This window comes from Oryctolagus cuniculus, chromosome 14, assembly GCF_964237555.1.
Source record: "Oryctolagus cuniculus chromosome 14, mOryCun1.1, whole genome shotgun sequence".
NCBI classification, from domain to species: domain Eukaryota; kingdom Metazoa; phylum Chordata; class Mammalia; order Lagomorpha; family Leporidae; genus Oryctolagus; species Oryctolagus cuniculus.
Window position 1 is genome coordinate 83951326 of NC_091445.1, and position 26952 is coordinate 83978277.

The 26952-nt window shown below is 39.0% G+C and overlaps 1 long non-coding RNA gene across 2 annotated transcripts in view; it reads left to right on the forward strand.

Moving 5' to 3' along the window:
- The window catches only part of LOC103349634 (uncharacterized), a 49178-nt gene that overhangs the window by 14816 nt on the left and 7410 nt on the right, over positions 1-26952 (forward strand). Inside the window, exons 1-3 of one of the 2 annotated variants that reach the window (XR_007922599.2) lie at positions 6848-7957; positions 11882-12004; positions 25919-26030. This is a non-coding gene — a long non-coding RNA (uncharacterized lncRNA). Of the gene's footprint in view, positions 1-6847; positions 7958-11881; positions 12005-25918; positions 26031-26952 lie in introns of those variants that run through there. The other variant, XR_007922600.2, reaches the window with a different exon arrangement.

The following is a 26952-nucleotide window of genomic DNA, read 5'->3' on the forward strand; positions in this document are numbered from 1 at the left end:
TCAAACCCAGACCCATCCTGGGCTGGAGTAGTTATCCCAAGTGCTCTATTCGTATGCAGTGCTTAGTATTTTGTCCAATATTTGGACAAATTGACTATTCCACAGGCCCCTTAAATCTCAAGTAGCTATGAATTGGTGTTAAAATCAGGATGTGGCACTTAAGTTGTCAGAACGAGGACTCTGCCCTGGTGGATTCTCCTTCTGCGAAACTTGTGCTTGCACTCATTATGTCCCTGTAGTATTTCTGTGCCCCACACCCAACCAAGTTAAAAGTGTGGGTCAAAAAGAGGATGTTGTATAGGAGCTATTCATGAGGTTTATTTGCTACTTTAACACAAACCACATCTTTCTCCCCTGGGAGAACACATGCTTTGTTTCTTTTAATATCTTTTACAAGTGATGACAGTATCTATTAACAGAGGGCAAGAACAAATCATTGGGTTTAAGTGTTAATGATCATCTAATAATACAATGTGATGGGATTATGTTAGAATTGCAAAATTGGACTATTTATTAAGAGTGGCAGGCTATCAAATTATAAGCCTCAGAGGACATAGGGATAATTAGAGTCTTCTAGAAATGCCGAAGTTGGTCTTTTTGAAAGTACATTTTATTATTTTGTTATAAATTGTGGCCAAATAAGGTTAACTCTGAACATGACTGCTGTGTGGGAAAGTCAACTGTGTTAGCACTAAAATGAGACCTCCTCTTGTAACATTTCCTGGTATTTTTGGAGGAAGTCCACATTTTTGATATCTTCATTAGACATAAATGTTAAAGCTTAATTGCTAACTTAGAAATTAATATGCTTTTGAAAATATTTAACTCAGTAGTATAAAAGATACTATCTGCAATTATATTACATTCCTAATACAGTACATTATATAAATATGTTATGAAATATGAGTATAATAGCTAAGGAAATTGTATATTCAGTCTATGATGACCTGAATAAAAGGTCTGAGTGACAGGGAACATAGGAGCCCAAAGTGGGAAATTTTACTTCACCTGGATCCTTGAACTGACTAGCTAGAGAGCTTCCATTAGAAACTGGAACAAGCCACTTCTTTGATAATAGTACGTAGCTTACTGGATGTTCTTTGAGACCTAATTGAGAGACCTTAATCTACCTCATCTGTCATCCATTATCTCAACCTGGCTCCGCCTCTTCTTTTTTGAATATTTTCAAGTTTTCTTTCCTGGCTTCATTATCAGACCATCTAATTTTAGCTCCCACCCAGTTGCCTTCCTTTCTCAAACAGTTTTTGAAGAAAACTGTTCTAATTAGTGTAATTTGTGTGTTCTGGACACATTTTACCTTGGCATTAATTCCTACCATTTTACCAAAAACTGTTCCTAACTGTTAGATTAGATGGTTATTGTTTTTATTCTGTACTTGTCACTTTATGCATGTGAATTTGGTGCAGTCAATGCTTCCTGTTTCCTAAAACTCTCTTGGTTTCTGCTCTATAACAGTCATGCAATTAGGAACATGCTATTTACTTGCTTTAGATTCTAAGTTCTACCTTGGCCACAAATATCAGAAAGAATTGCTACTCTATGTCTGGATATCCAGATATTTAATGATGATAAATCTGCAATTATTATGGTAACACCTCTGTTCACCAACCTTCCCAAATCATATGTCTCAAATCATATAGATACTCTGAATGCTTACATAAATTTTACTTTGCACTATGTAGAATCAAAAAGTGGCATTTTGGTTCCTCCTCCTGGGGGTGACATCATACCAGTATTATTTACATTGAAGCAGGCAAATGCAAATGGTTTAGTTGTTGGCTTTGCATATAACGTACTGCCCAGACCTGGAAGACAGCTTGTTGGGCACAGGATCACATCCTGCTGTCACAGCTTCCGCATCATGAAACCGAGACACTGGAAGACTCTAGCTAAGCACTCTATTGGTTCCTCAGGAGGGGAGGGGTAGAAAGTAGGCATTAATTGCTTCCCTTTTTATACGCATGTAAATGCTGTAATTACTAAACATTCACAAAGTGCAGTCATCATATATCAGAGTATCGATTAAACAATAAATATTAGCTGCCACTCCAGAGCCCAGTTTCACATTTTGAGCCATGGCAGATCAATGTGGGATTGTACAATGCTTGTTTCAATCCTCTCTTGCCTCTACCAAAGCCATTCAGAGCATAAAGAGATTGTAGTTAATGATGTCCTGGGAACAGGAACTGCATAGAATAGGAAATTATCCTACAAAGGGTTATCAATTAAGTACCCTGATGTAATTTTACATGAATAAAAAAAAAAGCTTGACAGCCCAGGAAAAATTAAGAAAGATGTAAAGAAAAGGCTATGGTAAATACGGCAGCTGCCTCGCTCTTTTGATTAACATGACTCAGCAAGTTAAGAATGCCTCAGAAATGAGACCTAGGTTTCTTGTTACAGAAAATAAAAGTATAGAAGGCATAGTCTCCCTATTACAGGACACAGTGTCCTTACTACAAAGTTATAACTAGGGACATGTTAGGAACTCCTTTATGACTTAAATGCTATTCCAGAATAAGTAAAGAGGTAGAAAATTTTTTTTGACAGGCAGATTTAGACAATGATAGAGAGACAGAGAGAAAGGTCTTCTTTCTTTTGGTTCACCCCCCAAATAGCCACTACAGCCAGCATGCTGCGCTGATCGGAAGCCAGGAGCCAGGTGCTTCCTCCTGGTCTCCCATGCGGGTGCAGGGCACAAGCACTTGGGCCATCCTCCACTGCCTTCCCGGGCCACAGCAGAGAGCTGGACTGGGAGAGGAGCAACCGGGACAGAACCGGCGCCCCAACCAGGACTAGAACCCGGAGTGCTGGCACCACAGGTGGAGGATTAGCCTAATGAGCCATGGCGCTGGCCAAGAGGTAGAAATCTTTACACCAGTGCTACAGAAATAAATGTGGGCTGCTTCCCTGTCCACCCTGTGACTGTGTTATCATGCCTGTATATACATCAAGACATGGGACTTCTTGAATTTTATTATCTACTTTACTTAGAGTGATGACTCAGGAGGCATTCTAAAAAACTTTAGTTAGTTTCAGAGAAAGTTATTTTTACTTAAAATATATAAGTGGCATTGATGACGAAGAAGATAGACTCATATTCAGGAACCCAAGTTATATCAGTGATTATTATTACATAATAAATCATCTTAAATTAATAGCAAAAACACCTACACTTTATTATGCTGATGTGTTCTTTGGGACAGAAATTCAAAAGGGTTCTATAGAGCTGGATCCTGAGTTGGGAGTACTTGACACATATGGGTGACTCAATACCTGGAGGCTGAAATAATTTACAGGCTAATCTATTCACTTGTGTGGTACCTGATCCGGGAAGCCCCACAGACTAGGGCTGCCAGCTGGAATACCTGCATATGGCCTTATCATGTGGCTTGGCTTCCTCCAAGCATGGCAGCCTCCAGTGCTCAGACTTCTTGTGTGGGTGGCACATATCCCAGCAAATAAAGGCAAACTATGTTGCCATTTATTACTCGGTCTCAGAAATCACCTGAGTCACTTCATACACACTCTCTTAATCACAAGACTATATAGAGTCACAGATCTTATTGGCTCTAAGCTGAAAAGCCCTTCACTCAGCCCAGCTTCCAAGGTGACCACTGCTGCTGAGGAGACGGCCAAATAGGGTCAGTAACATTGCAGGCAGAACTGTATATTTCCTGTTGGAGTTGCCACCTGCCTTTACGTGGCCAGCTCTCCTCCCAGGCCAGCTAGGTAATGGAAGTCAACAGGGTGCCTTCCCTAAGGAGGTTCACACCTCCCTTAGGATGTAGGCTATATGAAGAGACAGATGAGTCTGGGCCTCATAATTTACAAGGCTTTAGAGCCCACCTGACTATTACCAAGCCCCTTCTGTCAGGTTCTATTTGTCTCTCAATGAGAAAACTTAGTTGTAGCTTAGACAGCACCTTAGGTTCTCTAATAACAACTCTGTCCTCTGTATCTAGCCCACTTGAGCCTCTTTCCTTTGTAACCATAACCTCTACTCTACCACCAATGGCTCTACTCCCAACCTGTGTGTACTGATGGTCCTCTTCCCCACTTAATGTCGTATGATTGTTCAGAATTTCTCTACAGACAACCCCACTACCTGCAAAAGTTAAGTGCTTTTCTCCCAGTCTTGGCTGGGATCAGCTTAATGCATATCCTGTCCCCATAAGGGTCCAGAGACCCCCCTACACGTCCTCTCCTCTATGAAATCCTTTCATTACCTGGTTAATGCTACTCTTAGGATCATTGGTTACCATTCTCACCCTGTCTTTTATACTACAGTGTCTAAGTGTTTACAGCAAGTTATAGTGCAACAAACGAAGGCCTTCAGCAACCAGGTGGTCAACTAAATGCTGCTACGGGAATATACTCCACAACCAGGAGACGGTGGCTTAAGACATTGCCCCATGCCAGCGGAGAGTACCCCATTGCCCCGTGTCAACAGGAAGTAGCTCTAAAGACAGATCATTGTCCCTCTACCCTTCCTGGACTTTTTGGACTAATGTAATCCCATATAAACCCTGCTTTATAAAAAACAAAAGGGGGGAGTGTTAGGAAACTGGCACAGTTTTAGCCAGGTGGCCGCGTGGCCCAGCTACCTGAGCCAGGCTCCACCCCCTTGGGATTCGCTGCTCCTGCTTCCCTGCCCACCCTCAGGTGAAGTTTTAAAAGGGCCTGTTCCTGAACACGTGCTCTCTTGGCTCTTGGTTCTTCTCTCTTGGCTCTGCTCTCCTCTCTCCTCTTCTCTGCTCTATCTCCTCTTCTTGCTAGCTCCTCTCCTCTCTGTCTCTCTCTTATAGTCTCTTTCTCTTTTTCCTTCGCTGCCCCTTCACTCTAGTCTGTAGGGTGTTCCCCAATAAAGCCTTTCCCTTAAAAAAAAATTAGAACCCTCTCATAAAGCAATTGTTGCGGTAGGTGGGTCTGGTTATCTCTGAGGGAGGGGAAAGACAAGCTTTTTAAAGGATTGGGGAACTTTAACTTCTGAAATAAGCTGTACCAAACTTTTTCAGATATCAGGTACTAACATACTGAAATAAAGCTTCATTACCAAAAGCAACAGAAAAAAATTGAAGGATCTGGCCAAGGCGTCCTTAACGACCCAATATCTAAAAGAAAAAGGAGCTTATCAAATAGAACTGGGATTCAGTTATTGGAAACATAAGAGTCGTTAAATTCATCAAATACTTAGACTCCCCTATAAACTAGTTTCAAGCATCTGAACTCTCCTTAAAACTCCACATACACACTTACCTAAATGAAGAAATATTGTAATTTTAGGTGATTTTACTCTTCACTTTTAAGTAGTCTCTAGGCCTAAAGCAATGTCAATCAAAACATGTAAGAATAATGCACAAGTGGGAGTCCAGGTTCCTGGTGGTGCCAGGGTGTTATCAGCCCTGGAGAAATCCCAGACAGCTAACCTTTAAACAAATGCCACAAACAGCGGGTGCTTGAAAATCAGGGAAGTTGAGCTTTTTTTAAGAAGCGTAAACTGTTCAGTTTCACTGTATTGTTGAGCGCATCAGACACCTCTGGGGCACATGCTCTGAAGGAGGCAAGGGGACAGTGACCTGCCATCTGCACCACCCAATGTCAGTGTGCACGCAGATGACTATTGCACATATACAGGTCTCTGTGTGATGCTTACTGACCATCCCTCTCCCTTTGAGTATTCTTATATTCATGTGGTTGCTGATTGATTCTGAGGTGCTGTTATGCCTCTGGTGTGTGTTAGTAGGACTACTTGTCAGGGCAAGGGAGATGCCATCACCTATTTGCGCCTGGAGTGGTGGAACTTTTGGTGGAAATCTCTGTTAGGGAATGTGGTTGCTCTTATTTTGTCATGTGGTTTTCTTTCCTTTTTCCTTTTTTTTTTTTTTTTTTTAACCTTTTCCTAGCCAAATGGAGAACAGTTGCAGTAGATTTATGTGGCCATCTGGGGAGTGAGACAGCAGATCAAAGATCTCCCTCTCCCTCTCCCTGTAACTCTGACTTTCAGAATAAATAAATATTTAAAAAATGAAGAACTTCTGCTCCTTCTGAGGCAAGTTAAAGAATTGTAGTCAAATTACCGAAGGGAGAATAGATTTGTAAGGCTCACATTTTATGAGACATTTTTAGAATATATTAAGAACTCTTAATGTTTCAACAATAAATGTATAAACTGACCAATAAAAATGTACACAGGATTTGAATACTTTACCAAACAGATAAAAAACAAAAAGCAAATAGACACATGAAAAGATACTGACCATCATAATTTATCTGGGAAAGACAATGTAACACCATTCTTCGTACAGTTGCTGGCACTACATATCTGTTAGCATGTCTAAAGTTTGAAGTGTGGGTGAGGATATAGAGTAACTGGAGCTTTCTTCACCACTGATAGCATGTAAAGTCAGTCAGCCACTTTGGAAAACACTTTTGCAGCCATCTGAGTATTAGACATACACCAACCTTATGATGCAATTGTTCTATGGTAGAGAAATGAAGGCATGTGTCTGTACGAACACTTGTGCATTGATGTTCATAGCAGCTTATTTGCAATTTCCTAAACTGGGAATAATTGGTGGATGAATGGAAAAACAAGTTGTGCTTATCAGTAATAGAACTGAGTGAATTATTGACTTATGCAGAAATATATTGATATATTTATATAAAAAACATATAGAATAATAAAATATGCAACATGTTGATATAGGATATTAATACTAAATAGTAAACTAATATGACATTAATACATAAATATATGAACATGCATATAATATTATATAAATAATACATAAATATATGGATGAATATTAAATAATTATGGTGAATAAAAAATAAAAAAAGAATACATACCATTTGTTATAGGTTGACTTTGTGTGTCTCCAAATGAAATGTTTGTGTTCTAACCTGTGAGGGTGGCTTTATTTGGAAGTAGAGCCTTTAGAGATGTATTTAGTTAAAATTATCCCTTTTTGACATACACAGAAGAACTGTAAGGGTTTTAAGAATGTTATATGATCACAAAAATTGCCAACTTGAATCAAAGGGGTCAGAGGTGTACTAAAATGAGACAATTTCAAGATAGGAAATAGACTTATAAAGCTGCTTGACTGAAGACTTACTATCTTTCAAAAAAAAGGTGAGAATGCTTCTAAGGGTCTTACAGAAGCCCCTTGGCATCTTTGCAGAGCTTCCGTGGGACCAGGATCCAGGACTGATGATGGGTACAGAGAGAAGAGCATCAAGCCACAAAGTGTTATATGATGCTTTGAAACCTAATGCAATTTTCCTCCATGGCCTTGAGGTGTGTGGGAACAATGACTCCTGATTATTTGTATGCTTTCCCTTTTGGAATGAGAATGACTGTTTTGCCTGTCCTACCATTGACTTTTGGAAGCAGATAACTTGCTCTCTAGGTCCACAGGTGTTAAATGATTTTGCCCCATGATTGTCCATACCCCAAGGGCCACCATACATGATTTATAAAATTAGAGGTGAGAAATTGGAAGAGTTCTTTAGGTGGTGGTATTTAGATGATATTTGGAACTGAGAGTTGATGCTTCATGGGTTAAGATTTTTGGATATGTTGGGATGGAATGAATGTATTTTTTGTGAGGGAAAGATATGGATTTAGGGGTAGTTGAGAGGCATAAAATTGTGGTTTGAATTGTGCCCTCCAAAATGACATGTTGAATTCCCCACCCTGGTACCTGTGCTTGTGTCATTATTTGGAAATACGGTTTTTGAATATGCGATGAGGAAAAGGTCATGTTGTGTTATCCAGTGGCTAGTGTCCTCCTAAAACAAGAGAGATTTGAAGATGCTTAGAGACATAGAGGAGACAAAGGGAAGATGCCAATGTGAAGTTAGAGACAGAGAGCTGAGTTACACTACCTGAAGTCAGGTAATGCCGATGATGGTTGGAAATCATCATAAGGTAGGGAGTCTCTTCTAGAGCCTTTGGAGAAAAACTAGCTTTCAACATTTTGATTTCAGAATTCTGGTCTCTAGAACTGTTACAGAACAAACGCCTGTTTTATCAAGCTACCTGACTTATGGTAATTTGTTAAACAGCCTTAGAGAATGAACACAGTGTACAGTTTCATTTACATTAAATTATAGAAAGTGCAAAACCAACATCTAGTAACAGGAATTAACTCAGTGGCTTGCTGGAAATTTGGGAAAAGTGGATGTGAGGAAGGAGGAAACATCTAGAAGGAAATATGAGGAAATGTTGAGGAATGATAGATGTGCTCATTATCGGGACTGTAGTCACAGCTTCATAGTTGTATACATACATCAAATATAGCACAGTGCGCTTGCAATATGTGTAGCTTATAGCATGCCAATTATACCTCAAGAGAGTTTAAAACATCATTTCTGGGGAGTAGAATTGATTTTGGGGTGGAATTGAGAGTTGCAGAAGCAATTACATAGAATCTATTTTCTATATTTTTATCAATGTTGGAGTTTCCATTTTCCCCCCTGAGAAATAGGAAGAGAAAACATCACACTTCATTAAGTTCTTGGAAATTAGCTCTTAAGTGGCTTTAAATGACAGCATTAATCTCCCTTGGGCACTTTTTCCACTGTCTACTTTTGGCAACTTTATCCTTCCATTTTGCTTTAGGTTGGGTTCTTTTCTACCAAACTGAGCATTTGAAGTCCATTCAGAAATGAAGTAGTATTGTTTGTCTGACTTCCTCTGAAAAACATTTTCCAACGTGCTTTTATATTCTTGAAATGAATGATGTACCTTTCACTGTATACTTGTTGATCGTGAGGTACCCATTGGATAGCTACAAAGAGAAATCAACAGAATAGAAACTATGGTCAAAAGGCTGTGGAGGAGGCCCAAGCTGGAGGGAAACAGGACTGTCAGGTCACAGAAGGGCAAATCTGATAAGGAGAATTCCAGAATGGGATGAATGGGAGAGCACATGAATACTTGGATGGATGATGTGAGAAGAAAGAAGAAGAATTCAAGGAGAAAGAGAATAAACCATCAATAAGTTTGTGATGGAAACAGAAAGAATGTTTCAGGAGTAGCATATGCACGATAATTTCAATTATGGCAAAGGAAAAAAATAATTACATGAGGGGCAAGCATTTAGCACAGTGTTTAAAATTCTAGTTAATGAAAAGTGATCCCTATTAAATATAAGAGTGGGAATAAGAGAGGAAGAAGATGTACAGTTTGGCACATGCTCAATCGGACTTGCCCCAAATGGTACAGTTAGAAACATGCCAGGGGATTCCAATTCAATCCCATCAAGGTGGCATGTACCAATGCCATCTCACTAGTCAAAGTGATCAGTTTCAGTTCATAATTGATCATAATGATATGATTAAGAGTCAAAGGGATCACATAAACAAGACTAGTGTCTGCTAATACTAACTGATAGAATGAAAAAGGAGAGAATGATCCAACATGGGAAGTGGGATACACAGCAGACTCATAGAATGGCAGATGTCCTAAACAGCACTCTGGCCTCAGAATCAGCCCTTAAGACATTCAGATCTGGCTGAAGAGCCCATGAGAGTGTTTCAGGCATGGAAAGCTATGACACTGTGGCAGAAAAAAAAAAAACCTGAATGAAAGATCTCTGCAAGTGAGATCCCAGTGGAAAAAACGGGCCGTCATAGAAGGAGTGGATTTTTGTGTCAGGTATAAAGTAGGGGTCTTGCTTTTCTCAGCACTTTTTGTTGAAGAGGTGGTCCATGATCCAGGAATTTATTTTATCTCCTTTCTCAAAGATAAGTTGGTTATACATGTGTGCATTGATTTCTGGAGTTTTTATTCTGTCCTATTAGTCTATCCATCTGTTTTGGTACCAGTACCAGGTTGCTTTGATTATCACTATCATGGAAAATATCTTGAAATCTGGTATTGTGATGCCTCCGGCTTTGTTTTTGTCGTATAAGATTGCTTTAGCTTTTTGGGGCATCTCCTGTATTTCCATATGAATTTCAGCATCATTTTTTCTGTATCTGAGAGGAATGTCCTTGGTATTTTGATTAGTATCACATTGAATCTGTAAATTGCTTTCAGAAGAATGGACATTTTGATGATATTGATTCTTCCAATCCAAGAACATGGAAGATTTTTTCACTTTTTGTATCTTCTTTTCTTTCTCTGATGTTTTATAATTCTCATCATAGAGATCTTTGACATCTTGGTTAAATTTACTCCAAGTTATTTGATTTTTTTGTAGCTAATGTAAATGGGATTGATCATAGACATTCTTTCCCAACCAACATATTTTCTGTGTATACAAAGGCTGTTGATTTTTGTGTTTGATTTTATATCCTGCCACTTTACCAAACTCTTCCATGAATTCCAATAGTCTTAATGTGTAGTCTTTTGGATCCCCTCTCTATATAGAATCATGTTATCAGCAAATAGGGTTCTTTTTTACTTCCTCCTTTCCAATTTGTATCCCTTTGATTTATTTTTCTTTTTTTAATTTTTTATTTAGTAAATATAAATTTTCAAAGTGCAGTTAATGGATTACAATGGCTTCCCCCCCATAATTTCCCTCCCACTCACACCCCTCCCATCTCCACTCCCTCTCCCATTCCATTCACATCAGGATTCATTTTCAATTCTCTTTATATACAGAAGATCGATTTAGTATATATTAAGTAAAGATTTCATCAGTTTGCACCCACACAGAAACACAAAGTGTAAAATACTGTTTCAGTACTAGTTATAGCATTACTTCACATTGGACAACACACTAAGGACAGATCCCACATGAGAAGTAAGTACACAGTGACTCTTGTTGTTGACTTAACAATTTGACACTCTTATTTATGGTGTCAGTAATCTCCCTAGGCTCTAGACATGAGTTGTCAAGGCTATGGAAGCGTTTTGAGTTCGCTGACTTCAATCTTATTCCGACAGGGTCATAGTCAAAGTGGAAGTTCTCTCCTCCCTTCAGAGAAAGGTACCTCCTTCTTTGATGGCCCCGTTCTTTCCACTGGGATCTCACTTGCTGAGATCTTCCATTTAGGTCTTCCTTTTTTTTTTCCAGGGTGTTTTGGCTTTCCATGCCTAAAATACTCTCATGGGCTCTTCAGCCAGATCGGAATGCCTTAAGGGCTGATTCTGAGGCCAGAGTGCTGTTTAGGACATCTGCCATTCTATGAGTCTACTGTGTATCCCGCTTGCCATGATGGATCATTCTCTCCCTTTTTAATTCTATCAGTTAGTATTAGCAGACACTAGTCTTGTTTGTGTGATCCCTTTGACTCCTAGACCTATCAATGTGATCAGTTGTGAACAGAAATTGATCACCAGGACTAGTGAGATGGCATTGGTTCATGCCACCTTGATGGGATTGTATTGGAATCCCCTGGCATGATTCTAACTCCACCATTTTGGGCAAGTCTGATTGAGCATGTCCCAAATTGTACATCTCCTCCCTTTCTTATTCCCACTCTTATATTTAACAGGGATCACTTTTCAGTTAAAACTTAAACACCTAAGAATAATTGTGTGTTAATCACAGAGTTCAACCAATAGTACTAGAACAAAACAAAGAGAAAATACTAAAATGGATAAAGTATTACATTGTACATCAACAGTCAGGACAAGAGCTGATCAAGTCACTGTTTCTCATATTGTCCATTTCATTTCAACAGGTTTCCCCTTTGGTGCTCAGTTAGTTGTCACCGATCAGGGAGAACATATGATATTTGTCCCTTTGGGACTGGCTTAATTCACTCAGCATAATGTTTTCCAGACTCCTCCATCTTGTTGCAAATGACTGGGTTTCATTGTTTTTGATTGCTGTATAGTATTCTATAGAGTACATGATTTCTTTTTCTTATCTAATGGCTCTGGCTAAATTTCCAGGACTATATTGAATAGCAGTGGTGAAAGTGGACATCCTAATCTGGTTCTGGATCTCAGTGGGAAAGCTTCCAACTTTTCTCCATTCAATAGGATGCTGAACATTGTGGTCAGATAAGATGCATGGTATGATTTCTATTTTTTTGAATTTGCTAAGACTTGCTTTATGGCCTAGCATGTCAATACTAGAGAATACTAGTCAATACTAGAGAAAAGTCCATGCACTGCTGAGAAGAATGTATATTCTGTGACTGTAGACTGAAAAGTTCTGTAGATATCTATTAGGTCCATTTGGTTTATAGTGTCATTTAACTCTGTAGTTTCCTTCCTGATTTTATGTCTTGTTGATCTGTCCATTGCTGAAAGTGGGGTACTAAAGTCCCTCATTGCTATTGTATTGGAACCTTTCTCTCCCTTTAGATCCATTTCAATTTGTTTTAAATAGCCAGATACCCTGTAATTCACTGCGTATATATTTATAATAGTTACATATTCCTGTTGAATTCACCCCTTAATCATCACATAATGTCCTTCTTTGTCTCTTTTAACAGTTTTTGTGTTAAAGTCTGTTGCCTGATAATAGGATGGCTACACCATCTTTTTTTCTTTCTTTTTTTTTTTTGTTAGCATAGAATATCTTTTTCCATCCTTTCACTTTCAGTCTGCAAGTATTTTTGTTGGTGTGATGTCTTTCTTGTAGGCAGTAAATAGATGTATTTTGTTTTTTAATCCATTGTGCCCATCTGTGTCTTTTAACTGAGAGGTGAGGTCATTTACATTCAAGGTGACTATTTATAAGTAATGACTTTGCCCTACCATTTTCCCATAAATAGTCCTACAGTTTACTCTGGATTTCCTTTGTACTTTTACTGGGAGATTCTCTGAGTTCATCTTTTTGCATAGTGATGATCATGCTTCTGTGTTTCTGTGTGTAGCACATCTTTAAGCATCTTTTGTAAGGCTAGATGAGTGGCGACAAATTCTTTCAACTTCTGTTTGTTATGGAATATCTTTATTTCTCCTTCATTCATAAATTATAGCTTTGTAGAGTACAGTATTCTGGGTTGACAGTTTTTTTCTCTTAAGGATTAGAATATATCTTGCCATTCTCTCCTAGCCTGTAGGGTTTCTTATGAGAAGTCAACTGTGAGTCTAATTGGAGATCCTCTGGTTCTTTTCTTTGTGTTTTACTGTGGAGAGTTTGACTACAATGTGTCATGGTGTAAATCTTTTCTGGTCATATCTATTAGCAGTTCTATGTGCTTCCTGTAATTGGATGTCCCTTTCTCCAAATTAGGAAAGTTTTCTGTAATTATTTAACTAAAAAGGCCTTCTAATCCATTCTCATCCTAAGACCAATAGGTTGGGTCATTTAATGGTATCCCATAGATCTCCAAAACTGTTTTTTAAAGTTTCTAAATTTCTTATTTTTTGTTCGACTGTAAAATTTCCAGCAATTTCTCTTCTAACTTGGATATTCTTTCTTCTGCCTCACTAGCTATGTTATTAAGGCTTTGCACCAAATTTTTATTCTTTTGAATTCTTCTTTTCCAGGATTTCAGTTTGATTTCTCTTTAATCTCTCAATTTCATGGGAGAAATTTTCTTTCATGTCAGGTATAGATTTCCTTAGTTCATGAATTTGGTTCTGGGTGGTTGGGGAGAGAGAAATGTGCCTCTTTTTTTTTTTCTCTAGTTTGGTCGATACTCTGTTCCCTACAGGGCTCCAAGCTGGACTTGTGCCAGGCTCTTCCCACAGCTTTATTGCCAGTGGATTGAGTTGCTGCAGTCTGGTCTTACTTTACTCTCCACATTTGGTGCTGAGACTCTCAGCTGCCAGGGTCCTGATTTGTGAGCATCCACACCCTCCATGTAGGTTCACATTTTCCCTCTAATTTGTCTGATGTTTCCTATGCTGTTTTCCCCCAACTGAGACTATATTCTTTCCACTTTCTTTATACTATCTTCCCCTAGACTAGAGCAGTAAGCTCCCTCCCTTTTCTGCCATCTTTAAACACCAGCATCCTATAACAGTCCAAGAGAGTGCAGGTGCCATTTTGGACACATGTAACAGCTGTGCCAGCTCATGTCTGTGAACTAAGCAACCAGCTGAGCAGAGATGCCTGAGTCTCACTGGGAGATTTAATAGGAGGCTGGGTGCTCATGACTGTAAGAGGCTTGTGCACCCTGAACATGAAAACACTGTGGCTAGATGGGAGACTGCAGCATGTGGTTGGGACATCTCGCAGTCATTGTGGGTGGCTCCACGTGCTCAGGGCTCCCTGATTCCCTGATGAGGGTCATGGCTGTGCGATCTGTGCTTACACTGAGGACTGCACAGATCCTTTGTGTGGTTCTTGCAGCAGCATGGATGAATAATGTACCCATCAGGGCTAGCACCCAAGCACTGCTCTCCATTGAGGAGAGGTGGTGAGTGTGAGGCTATGTCAATAGAATAAAACAAAGCTCATTGTGATGTAAAAGAAAATAGATTTACCACACTCAACCTTTGTGTCACCTTGGAAACTCCCTTCACCCTGGAGCACTGAGCAGAGTTCCTTGGCCACATCCACCACACACCTCTGGGTATTCACTGAAAAAGCAGACACTCCACTAAGCCACAGGAGCATATTCTGAAGATATAAACCATCACAGGGAAAAACAAAGCAAAAAAGAAACCAACAAGTATCTCCAAAATGCTGAATAATTAATGTAGCAATTCAAGATACAAGAATAAGGAATACAACATTATACCCTCAAAAGAACACAACACTTCAATACTAAAATGTAAAGATAAAGAGATCTTTAGTTCATCCTAAATATTGCTAATTCATATCAGATAGTACAGAGAAAACTTTTACAAAGTCAGCAACAACTGATGATGGAAAAATTCATAGTGCATTAGAATAGAAAACAATTTCTTTACCTGATTGAAAATGCCACCATTTGTCTATAGGATATTTATATAATGAAGTTAAATATAAACATTCCCTTTAAAATCACAAGTCAGATTATTTTCTGATAATTTTTTAAAATATTTTATTGAAGTTTGTATTCACTAGTTCTCTTTCTGACACTTAAGTTTTTCATGTTAATATAATATTAATACAAAGAGAAGAGAGTCAATGTTGTTCATAGATACACCTCTGAGAATATTCCCTTCCTTCCCCCCTTCCTCCCTCCCACCCTCCCCATCACTGTCATTCTCTAGTCTTTTCTTTCTTCTAGTCTCCACTCTTTTTTTTTTCAGTGAAGTTAGCTGAAGTTACCCTTTAGTTCTTTCCTCAAGATTCATGAAAAATACTTCCCCCTCTTTAGAGTTCAACATATTTTTGACTGACATCTTTATAACTGGGTTTGAACAGCTTTGATGGATGTAAAGGTCTTGGTTTTTGCTTTTTTTATTTTTATTTATCTTTTCCTTGAATACCTTATAGTTGTCATACTCTTGTGCAGTTGCCTGCTGTAGTCAAGTAATCTGATGCTGATATGATCTTAACTTTTTTTTTATAAATGATTTCACTTTTTTTTTTCATTGTATGGATGCTAAAAGGATACTTTCTTTTAAGTCTAATAATTTTTATTAGCATTTTTCCAGGTTTTTAATAATTTGGGATCAGTATTTTTTCTATGAATCAAGTGCCCAGGTAGTAGTATTTTACTCTTTTTCCTTCTCAGGGTCAATTTTTTTTGTATCATATTTCTTTTTTCTTCTTTTTTTGTTATTTTTTGACAGGCAGAGTTAGACAGTGAGAGAGAGAGAGAGACAAAGAGAAAAGTTTTCCTTTTTCCATTGGTTCACCCCCCCAGCGGCCGCTATGGCTGGTGTGTTGCAGCTGGTGCCCTGCACCGATCTGAAGCCAGGAGCCAGGTGCTTCCTCCTGGTCTCCCATGCGGGTGCAGGGCCCGAGGACCTGGGCCATCCTTCACTGCCATCCCGGGCCACAGCAGAGAGCTGGACTGGAAGAGGAGCAACTGGGATAGAATCTGGAGCCCCGACCGGGACTAGAACCCAGTGTGCTGGCGCCACAGGCGGAGGATTAGCCTAGTGAGCAGAGGCGCCAGCCTTGTATCATATTTCTTAAGCTTTTGTTTCATTTTTTCCAAAGACCCCAGCTATCTGCATGTCACATCTCTTTTGATTGCCACTTGAATTTTTCCTAATTTTCAAAAGATCTTTATAAACTTACTGTTTATTTGAAAAGCAGAGAAAGAAACACAGCTCTCCCCTATTGGTTTACTCCCCAAATGCTTACAATGACTGATGCTGGAATTCAACCTAGGTACTCCAGGGTACAAAGCAGGCATCTTAACACCTAGGTTAATGCTTGCTTCTTAAAACAAACAAACAAACAAACAAAAAAACAAACAAAAACTTTTTTCTTTTTGTTCACTCTTTTTTAATGTCTTTTCTTGCTTACGGTGCATTTCTGAGTGCAATTCTTGTTCATTGATCTTGGTTTCTTAAATGGCTTGGTCTTTTCTGTTTCACAGGGTTTTCCTTGTCCTCATCTTATATTGTGTAGTTGTTTGGTCATTTGGAAAAATGGGAGAAAATATTTTCAGTTGATGGATTCAAGGAGGATTTCTCATGCCCAGAATTTGTAAAGAACACTGCGAGTCAGCAAGGACAAAAGCGACAGCATAATACAACAAAATTGTAGCAGAGGCATCACAAAAAAGGACATCCAAACACCAATAATTGTAGGAAAATATCATCCAATTCATTGGCCATTAGAGAAATGAAAATCACCACCAAAACTTGTTGAAATAAAAAAGACAGAAAATACCAAGTGTTGGTTAGGATATGGTGCAACTGAAATTTTTCCATTCTGTTGATGAATTATGAGTCAGTAACCAGTTTGTCAAAATGGCAATGTCTACTGAAACTGACATGCTTATTCCTGGGATCCTGCTGTTATACTCCTACACTTATTCCCAATAGAAATATGTGCATATTTTCTCCAAAATACATGAATAACAACTTTGATGGCACTACCTTTGTAAAAAGTGGTAACTATATAAATGCCTTTAGACAATAGAATGCATTAGTAAATAATGGCATGGAAAGAATGAATTGTGGAATTCTATACAGTAATGAGATTAAGTCATTTATAATAATTAAAGAAGCTAGATAATGAATATGATTGGTTAAGTAGATACAAAATCAAGTGAAACCAATGTGTGCTATTTTAAGTCAGGTGGTGATTGTGGGATTCAATGCATTAGGGTAGTGACAGGGAGCTTAAGAATTGTTTCTGGGTTGTGTATAATATTCTGTTTTTTGTTCCATGATATGGGCTATTTACATGAGTTCAGTTTGCATGCTTTATTATATTATCACCATTGAAACTTCTAAAAAACACACCCTTCATAGTAATTGATATGATTTCTGCATTATATGAAACAAGTGGTCTTTTGAACCTGCCTCCTTTGCTGTATTAGCCAAAGCTGTGGCCCCTCCTTGACCCCCTGTCTTCATGCATTGCTTATTCCAGCTCTTTGTGACAACAGAATAAATTAGTAGTTTCTATGCTTGATTGTGAATCAGAAAAACACTAGAATGTTTTGACAAATAAAATCTTATATGGAACTGGGGAATCTCTAATTGAAAAATAAATTCTCCTGGCAAATTTCATACACAGACAGGTTTGGGGCTGCAGGATTAAACTACTTTGAAAAATCAGAGGAATCCACTGGGCATAATGTTAATTATAATTACATGGGTGCAGGCCAGTTTGATAAGATTCTGACCTTGGTTATTTCATATCTTTGTACTGATTGGACTCACTGGAATCCACATTAAATAGACAAGGCTTAACTTGTTTTGATAGCAGCACCCTCCTAACTTAGAACCTTCTTTTAGAGTACTTTTCAAATTGCAATCAAATTAAATTGCATAATGTCTCCTAACCATGGTTTCTACATCTGTAATTGGGGGATAATACTTATCTCATATGGTTGTTAGAAGGATTAAAATGGATAATGTAGTGAAGCACTTAGCATACTTAATGTGATGTCTGGCACATAATAATTGTGTTGAATGAATTTCAGGGACCTCTGTGAGGGTAAAAATGGCATTTTTCAGTCAATTTGGGATTCTTTTTTTTTCTCAAATAGTGCTGTAATTGGTATTCCAATTTGAAAAAACTGCCCACAGACATGAGACATGTTCTGAGCTGTTTATTCCATCTGTGGTAATGAATTTACAGTCATCAGCCATCATCTCTTCAAGTTCTTCATTTAGATTATCATTGCCCTTTTGTAAAATTACTGGCCATTGTTAGGGGACAATCCAAAGTGTGATCAAGAACAAACCAGCTTCCTCAAGTGCAAAACTGAGCTTCTGCATTTTGTCTTAGCATTATGATTTAACCAATGAGCCAACTAGAGAGAAACTTTGACAACCACCATGTAATTAGTTTGAAATGCTCCACACATTCAGAAGACCAATTTGGTCACATCTCCTTAATTTTTCATTTAGTCACTTCCACACCCAACCTCCTCATTTATCAGGAAGCCTAGAGTCTCCCTCTTGGGCTTTCCCTTACCCTTAGCTGGTCCCAGAATTTCAGCATCTTATACAGCCCCAAAGTAGTTTGTATTTTTGCACTAACAACAGTGATTCCTGGGTCTCACCAGCTGACCACCAAGACATGTATGGTCACAAAGTGTAACTTTCAGATTTAGTCCTGCTGTGTCAGAATTAACATGGAGGCCAGCACCATGGCTCAATAGGCTAATCCTCTGCCTTGTGGCACTGGCACACTGGGTTCTAGTCCCGGTCGGGGCACCGGATTCTGTCCTGGTTGCCCCTCTTCCAGGCCAGCTCTCTGTTATGGCCCGGGAGTGCAGTGGAGGATGGCCAAAGTCCTTGGGTCCTGCACCCGCATGGGAGACCAGGAAAAGCACCTGGCTCCTGGCTTCGGATCGGCGCAATGCGCCGGCCGCAGCACGCCAGCCGCGGCGGCCATTGGAGGGTGAACCAATGGCAAAAGGAAGACCTTTCTCTCTGTCTCTCTCACTGTCCACTCTGCCTGTCAAAAATAAAAAATAAAAAATAAAAAAAGAATTAACATGGAATCACTGATGTCATGAAGCATATATAACACAGAATCCTACAGAGGCTACTGTAGGACAATCCCTTCGTGCTAAGCCTGGCTAAGAGTGCCCCCAGTTATCTGGTTTTTAGTATCCAGGTATTTCTGCTTCCAGGTAGTTTCAGAAGTGCTGAGAGAAAATCCATCATGGTCTGTTGCACTTTACAGATCACATACCACTGTCCCATTTTCCTACCTGGGGATGGACTCTAACTACAGATGCCTAGCATCTCTTCTCCTCAGACTATGGTGCTGCCTGCTCACCCTTCTAGAAAGACTATCTGCCTTACTTCAGGAGTTCTTACCTAATTCTTGTATCCAATCTCTGGAGACCACAGAACTCAAGAATAAGAAGTGTTCTGCTTGCCTTTCTTATGCTTGCGCATTTCTTGCTCTTCTCCGGATGGTAGTGAAGCGCTTTATCCACTCAGAGGATCATATCTTCGCTCCCTGCCTGGTATACTTAGGACAGGGTTCACTGTTGTTAGTATACTATGTCTGGGAATTTTGATTTGAACTACACTGTATACGAGGCTGTCAGCATTGAAGTTGGGGTGAGAATCAGTTGGTTTAAGCCTAGAGTTCTCAGAGTGTGTCATTGCTGTTATCTTTGAAAAAATTAATGTGCATATTGACATCTTAATATGTAAATTCTTGGGCCCTGTCCCATCTCTGCTGAATTTGAAACTTTGGGGGTAGGTCTCTGCCGTCTGTGTCAGCAAGCCCTCGGGGAATGTGGTTAAAGCTGGGGACTGGAAGTCTGGAAGCCACTGCTCCGGAAACAAGCTCTGATTGTTTCTACAGTGGACGTTCCATGTTATAGCTGTTGTCTTCGGAATGTCAGCGAGTCTTCTCATATAAACATGCATGAATGTCTCTTCTAGAATCAAAAAGATATTGTAGAAGATAGTATGATATAAAAGTGCTTTTGTTTTTAGAGCTTTTACAATCTGTGTCTGTTGGTGGTTGTGAGTTGGAGGCTTCTGCAGTGCCCTGTCTGAAACAAATAGGAGGTATTAAGCAGACCTGTGGAATTCACTGCCATGCTGCTCCTTAGACCCTGAAGTCTCTCGGCAGTATGCTGCCTTCTTTTGAGCTGTCACCACCTTCTTATACAAACTCGCTGCTTTATATCCAGGATTGCTGCTAGAAGAGGGCAGACTAGGAAGGACGGTATCCACTCTGTCTTGACAGAACGGGGGGTGCTGAGCAGCTCTTTGTCATCTGGTCACCATAAACGAGGGCTGTTTACTGTCTTGGCATATCTTAATTTTCAAGGAAAAATGTGAGCTTACAAATGTATGTTTTGATCCATGTTGAGATAGTATAAATTTAGACATTGTATATAGTGTTATAGGGTGATAAAAATGGTAAATTTTTTTTTCCAAAAATTGCTACCCCATATCTATTGTGCCTAAGGAAATGAACCGTGACAGCAGAACAGAAAGAGCATCAGAAAGAATTGGTGACAGTCATAACCTTTTATTTCATCTCAGTGACAAACTCGTGGCAAGGCTGCATATCTTATGTACTGATCTATCTAATTCAAGAATAGGATATTAAAACCTGTAACATCCTGAAAACACCACTGTGTAACGCAGTGTGCCTTGGCCACTTTGGCCATTCTCAAGAATGACAACAGCTTGTTGAGCACCGTTCTGTTCTCAGGTCTTCCTTGTCATCATCTTTGCATAGTTAGTATGAATTCAGCAAGCAGGAAGAGTCCTTTACTACCAACAGGTGCTAAAAAGGAACTTTTGCATCTGAGTTTAGTGTGTTGCAGTTTTGTGAGCAGTTACTTAGATTCATAGAAGAAACATTTTCATTGAATATTTCTAAAAGTTTTATTTGATAATATGAATGCATACTCATTAATATATTTTATGTAAAAATTTACCAATCAATAGATTTTCTTATTTATTTCTTACACACTCATTTATCCTTCCATTTCTTATGTGATTTAAGTTAACCAGATGTGTGATGGATTTAAATCCTGTGTTGTGTTGGAGATGCTGTACTTAATGGTTACTACAACAGTTTGTATAAAATGTACTTCATAGTGATGTGTTTCCTTCTTGTCCATAACTTATCATGGAGACATCTCTGTAGATAGAAATGAGACAAAATGTTTCTAAAAGCCATGTGGAATGTCCTGAACTCAAGAGAATTAATTTGTTTATTTAGGATTAGTTGATTTCTTTCTCTTTAATCTCCATGTGCTATCTTGATATGTGAAGTAAATATTTATGACATTTGCTTTTTATAATCCTAAACAATAGTTATATCCAGTTCTCAGGAATCATTTTCTCAGTTCATCCTTCCCATTTTTAGGGCGATGTGAGATATCTAGAAAAATTAAATTTGACACAAAAGTATTTACATGTGTTTTCAACTTGACAGAAATCCCTTGAGTAATTTTTTAATTTACAGAATTTTTGTCTGATACCTTATTTTTATGTTAATACAAAGAGGACAGATTCTGTGTAGTTCATAGATACAGTGCTAAAAATATGATAGTCCCTTCCAGCATAAAATTCAGATGATCTACTCTAAGTTTCATGTACATAAAGTTTTTAGTACTTTTCTACCATAAAATCAGAATAGAACAGATATTGCACCTGCTTCATTCTTGCAATGGCTGTTACTTACCAAAGTAATTAAGGGTAGGAAAATTTTTGTTTGCCAATGGCCAGTTGGATATTTATAGCAACATTTGTGAGCCATACAAAATTATCATTTAAAATTATCCTTTATATATTTATTGAATTTGGAGTCCTGTTTGTGGTTGCCTTAGCAAGGCTAGACCAAATCACTTTGCAGGCCTTATGCCATCCATGGGTGGGATGTTCTCCACATGAACTGACTTTAAAGACTGTTTATCCCATCAAAGATGCATTTCCATATTAATGTTTATTACATTTTGCCATAATCACTTATTAACATTTTAATATTAATACAAGTCCAGAGTATTTTTAACCCTTAGAAAATAACAAAAATAAGTTTCAATTACAAATAAACATGAAAGACAATCAATTTAGTATATATTAAGTAAAGATTTCAACAATTTGCACCCACACAGAAACAAAAAGTGTGAAGTACTGTTTCGGTACTAGTTATAGCATTAATTCACATTGTACAACACATTAAGGACAGAGATCCTACATGAGGAGTAAGTGCACAGTGACTCCTGTTGTTGACTTAACAATTGACACTCTTGTTTATGGCGTCAGTTATCACCCAAGGCTCTTGTCATGAGCTGCCAAGGCTAAGGAAGCCTTTTGAGTTTGCCAACTCTGCTCTTATTTAGACAAGGTCATAGTCAAAGTGGAAGTTCTCTCCTCCCTTCAGAGAAAGTTGCCTCCTTCTTTGATGGCCTGTTCTTTCCACTGGAATCAAACTCTCAGAGATCTTTCATTTAGGTCTTTTTTTTTTTTTTTTATTTCCACAGTGTCTTGTCTTTCCATTCCTGAAATACTCTCATGGGCTCTTCAGCCAGACCCGAATGCCTTAAGGGCTGATTCTGAGGCCAGAGTGCTGTTTAGGACATCTGCCATTCTATGAGTCTGCTCTGTATCCTGCTTCCCCTGTTGGATCATTCTTTCCTTTTTAATTCTATCAGTATTAGCAGACACTAGTCTTGTTTATGTGATCCCTTTGACTCTTAATCCTATCAGTATGATCAATTGTGATCTGAAACTGATCACTTGGACTAGTGAGATGGCATTGCTACAAGCCACCTTGATGGGATTGAATTGGAATCCCCTGGCACATTTCTAACTACCATTTTGGGCAAGTCCGATTGAGCATGTCCCAAATTGTACATCTCCTCCCTCTTATTCCCACTCTTATATTTAACAGGGATCACTTATCAGTTAAATTTAAACACCTAAGAATAATTGTGTGTTAATTAAATAGTTCCACCAATAGTGTTAAGTAGGACAAAAAATACGAAAAGGGATAAAGTATTAAGTTGTTCATCAACAGTCAGGACAAGGGCTGATCAAGTCACTGTTTCTCATAGTGTCCATTTCACTTCAACAGGTTTCCTTTTTGGTGCTTGGTTAGTTGTCACTGATCAGGGAGAACATATGATGTTTGTTTATCCGAAGAATGTCCCAACAAACTGGATCTGACCTTTCTGTAGAACAGAGCTTTCAGCATGGCCAGAACTGCAAGACAGGAGGCTCCGGAGAATCCCAGGGGAGTTAGGAGTAGCAGGGAACCCTGAATGCTGGTCAGCTTCTGGAGGAGTCAGTGATGTCTCAGGAACCAATATCTGCTCATGGATGTTCGAAGCAAGGATCTCGGTCTACAAAGAGGGGATTTGTTGGTTCCCTTGACGTACCCCTCAACCAGCAGAGACGGCATGCTTGGTGCTCTACAGAGGTAGGGGCTGGCTAGGATGGAGGAAAGACTGGAAGTAGATATCAAAAGACTGGCATTTTAAATCAACAGGAGTCACTGTGCACTTGCTCCTCATGTAGGACCTCTGTCCTTAATATGTTGTACTATGAAAATTAATGGAACAACTAGTCTTCAAACAGTACTTTATACTTTGTGTGTCTGTGTGGGTGCACACTGTTGAAATCTTTACCTAGTATAGAGTTGATCTTCTGTATATAAAGATAATTAAAAATGAATCTTAATTTCTCTCTATCTCTCACTGTCTATAACTGTCAAATAAAAAAATGAATCTTAATGAAGAATGGGGTGGGAGAGGGAGTAGGAGATGGGATGGTTTGTGGGTGGGAGGGTGGTTATGAGGGGAAGAACCACTGTAATCCAAAAGTTGTACTTTTGAAATTTATATTTATTAAATAAAAGTTTTCTATAAAACAAAAACAAAAAAAACCAAATAAACATGATAGAATCATTAATAAAATATTGTAATCGATAAAGTTATAAGGGTTAAATTCTGTGTTGAAGGTAGAATGGAAACAAATATTCAAGGAAGAAAATGTAAAACCTAAGGCTCTGTAATTGGAGCTTGCTCATATAATTTTTAATGGAAAACAGTCGGTATTGAATTATGATGCTAACTAGATTATACCAGTGATATTTAAAGAGGTATATAACATCTTTAAAATAGGCTTATAATAGTATTAGCACAGTGTTTAAATTGCTGTTTGGGATGCCCATATCCTGTATCAGGTGTCTGATTTGAGTCCTGGCTCCTCTGCTTCCGATACGGCTTCCTGCTACTGAGCATCCTAGGAAGCAGGAGATTATGGCTCAAGTTCTTGGGCCCCTGCCACCCCTAGGGGAACCTCAGAGAGTTCTGTGCTGTTGGCTTCAGCCTGGACCAGCTCTGGTTGTTACGAGCCTTTGGGGGAGAGAACCAGTGGAGGGAATACATCTTCTCTGTTTCTGTCATCTTTCTGCCTTTCATGTAAAATAAAAATAAGTATCTTACAAGTGTAAAATATATATTTATAATACACTGTAAGTGACTGTGGGAAGACCATTCTCCATAAGTCTTTCATAGATCGACATGTCTATACATCATCATCAGTGTGCTCCAAGAAGATCATTTCAGGAATCTTCATGTAAATGATATCCTTGGAGAGACGGAGGCAAGTGACTACCACTGGAGGATGTTTGCTTGCATCCTAGCATTGAAGGCGGAGACATCTCCTTCCTTCCCCAGAGAGAGTTGCTCATATTGAAGGGTCATAGGGATATTGCCTCTCTCCAAAGGAGAGAATGGGCGGATTTTCCAGTAGTCTCTGTAAAAGAACAGACTCCATCGATCTCAGAGTTTCTCTCCTGGGCTGTAGCTCCACTGTGTATGCAGACAAAAATCTTAGTGCCTACTGTCTGCCAGGCACCAAGATACATTTGTTATAAGAATAAATAGAAAAATAAATGATTGAATTAATGAATAATGACTTTTCTGTTCAGTTTTCCTTCCAAACTGTGGATTGGATAGCATGCTAAATATATTGATTATATCTAAGGTAAAGAGGAAATTTATGGGTGTACTTTGCTTTATTTATTCATTTCTTTTTTTAACTTTTATTTAATAAATTTAAATTTCCAAAATACAGCTTTTGGATTACAGTGACTTTTTCCCCCCATAACCTCCCACCCACCTGCAACCATCCCATCTGCCACTCCCTCTCCCATCCCATTCACATCAAGATTTATTTTCAATTATCTTTATACACAGAAGATCCATTTAGTATATACTAAGTAAAGATTTCAACAGTTTGCACCCACACAGAAACACAAAGTATAAAGTACTGTTTGAGTACTAGTTATGCTGTTAATTCACATAGTGCAACACATTAAGGACAGAGATCCTACATGGGGAGTAGGTGCACAGTGACTACTGTTGTTGATTTAACAATTGACACTCTTATTTATGGTGTCAGTAATCACCTGAGGCTCTTGTCATGAGCTGCCCAAGGCTATGGAAGCCTCTTGAGTTTGCCAACTCCAATCTTATTATAAGCATCCAATGTTATACAAGCAAAAGGACAAGATATTTACAGGCACAGGGCATAGTCTTAGGTAACTTAAGATCATGAAATTGTCCTCAGTATATTAAAAATGTGTAAAATGAGTAATTTTGCTTGTGAATATGACAATTTCAGTGATACCTAAAATATAAATATTAACTGAGAATCTGTAATTTTCCATGATTTTTATTCTAGATATTTTTTGATAATCCACTTCTTTTTGATAAGCTTATCAACCTCTGAGACTTGGGTTTGGCAGTTAGTATTTCACAAATTGGCTGTTTTCCTGGTATTCCAAATGGTGCCTTTTTCCCTCTTGAGGTTTCCTGCTGGGACTTCAGGCTTCATTGGCAAGACCTGAGAGTTAGAAAGCAGCCAATCAAGTGAAGTACACTCTAAGTTGATGGCAGACATTTCAGTAGAGCCAGAATGGATGGGCGGCTGTGAGTTGAAGGCTCTAATTCTTATCATTCCTCCCAGATTCCTGGATTGGACTCCTTGAACTGCTGTTGATGTAAAACACTGTGCTGAGTCAGATGCATAGCTACCTTGGAATCGTTGACAGTTGAAAAACCTCTTCATGAGCCTCTAGGTGAGGGCTGGATTTCATTAAAATGCCATTTTTAGGGGTTCAGTAATGCCATTTTATCCAGCTTTTAATCATGATTTTCTGCAAAGACTTTTAAGGTTACTGTTTTTTTAAAACGTGAAATTCACACAACATTTCCATTTCATTCTGGCATTCTGACTTTTAAAAACGTGCCTTTTCATTATGCTTCAGATATGTAAGTGATGTGCTCTTGGATACCTTTTGCCCAAGGGGAGAGTGATAATGAAGACAAGCGTCAGTTGGAGCCCACACCCTTTGGGGCTCAAGCTCACTCCTTTCCGGGTAGAATACATCGCTCAGCAGAGGGGAGACTTACTTCCTGGACCTGACATCACTGTGCATGCTATTATACAGGATGGGGGCAAATATAAGCTGCTTAGGCTACAAGAAGAGATAAATCGGGTCTGGTTAATGTTGTCCCTTTCCTATGGCTGCCTGAAACATTTCCTACAAGTGCTTTCCACACGGAGCTCTGTCTTTGACACAGCTGTGGCCCACAGTGTCTGCATGATTGACTTGGGCACTTCATCATGCACTGTAACAGTTCACTATTTTTTTTTTTTTTTTGACAGGCAGAGTGGACAGTGAGAGAGAGACACAGAAAGAAAGGTATTCCTTTTCCATTGGTTCACCCCTCAATGGCGTGGCTGGCGCACTGTGCTGATCCGAAGCCAGGAGTCAGGTGCTTCTCCTGGTCTCCCATGTGAGTGCAGGGCCCAAGCACTTGGGCCATCCTCCACTGCACTCCCAGGCCACAGCAGAGAGCTGGACTGGAAGAGAAACAACCAGGACAGAATCCGGTGCCCCAACCGGGACTAGAACCTGGTGTGCCGGCACCGCAGGTGGAGGATTAGCCTAGTGAGCCGCGGCGCCTGCCCAGTTCACTATTTTTTTAAGTGTATAT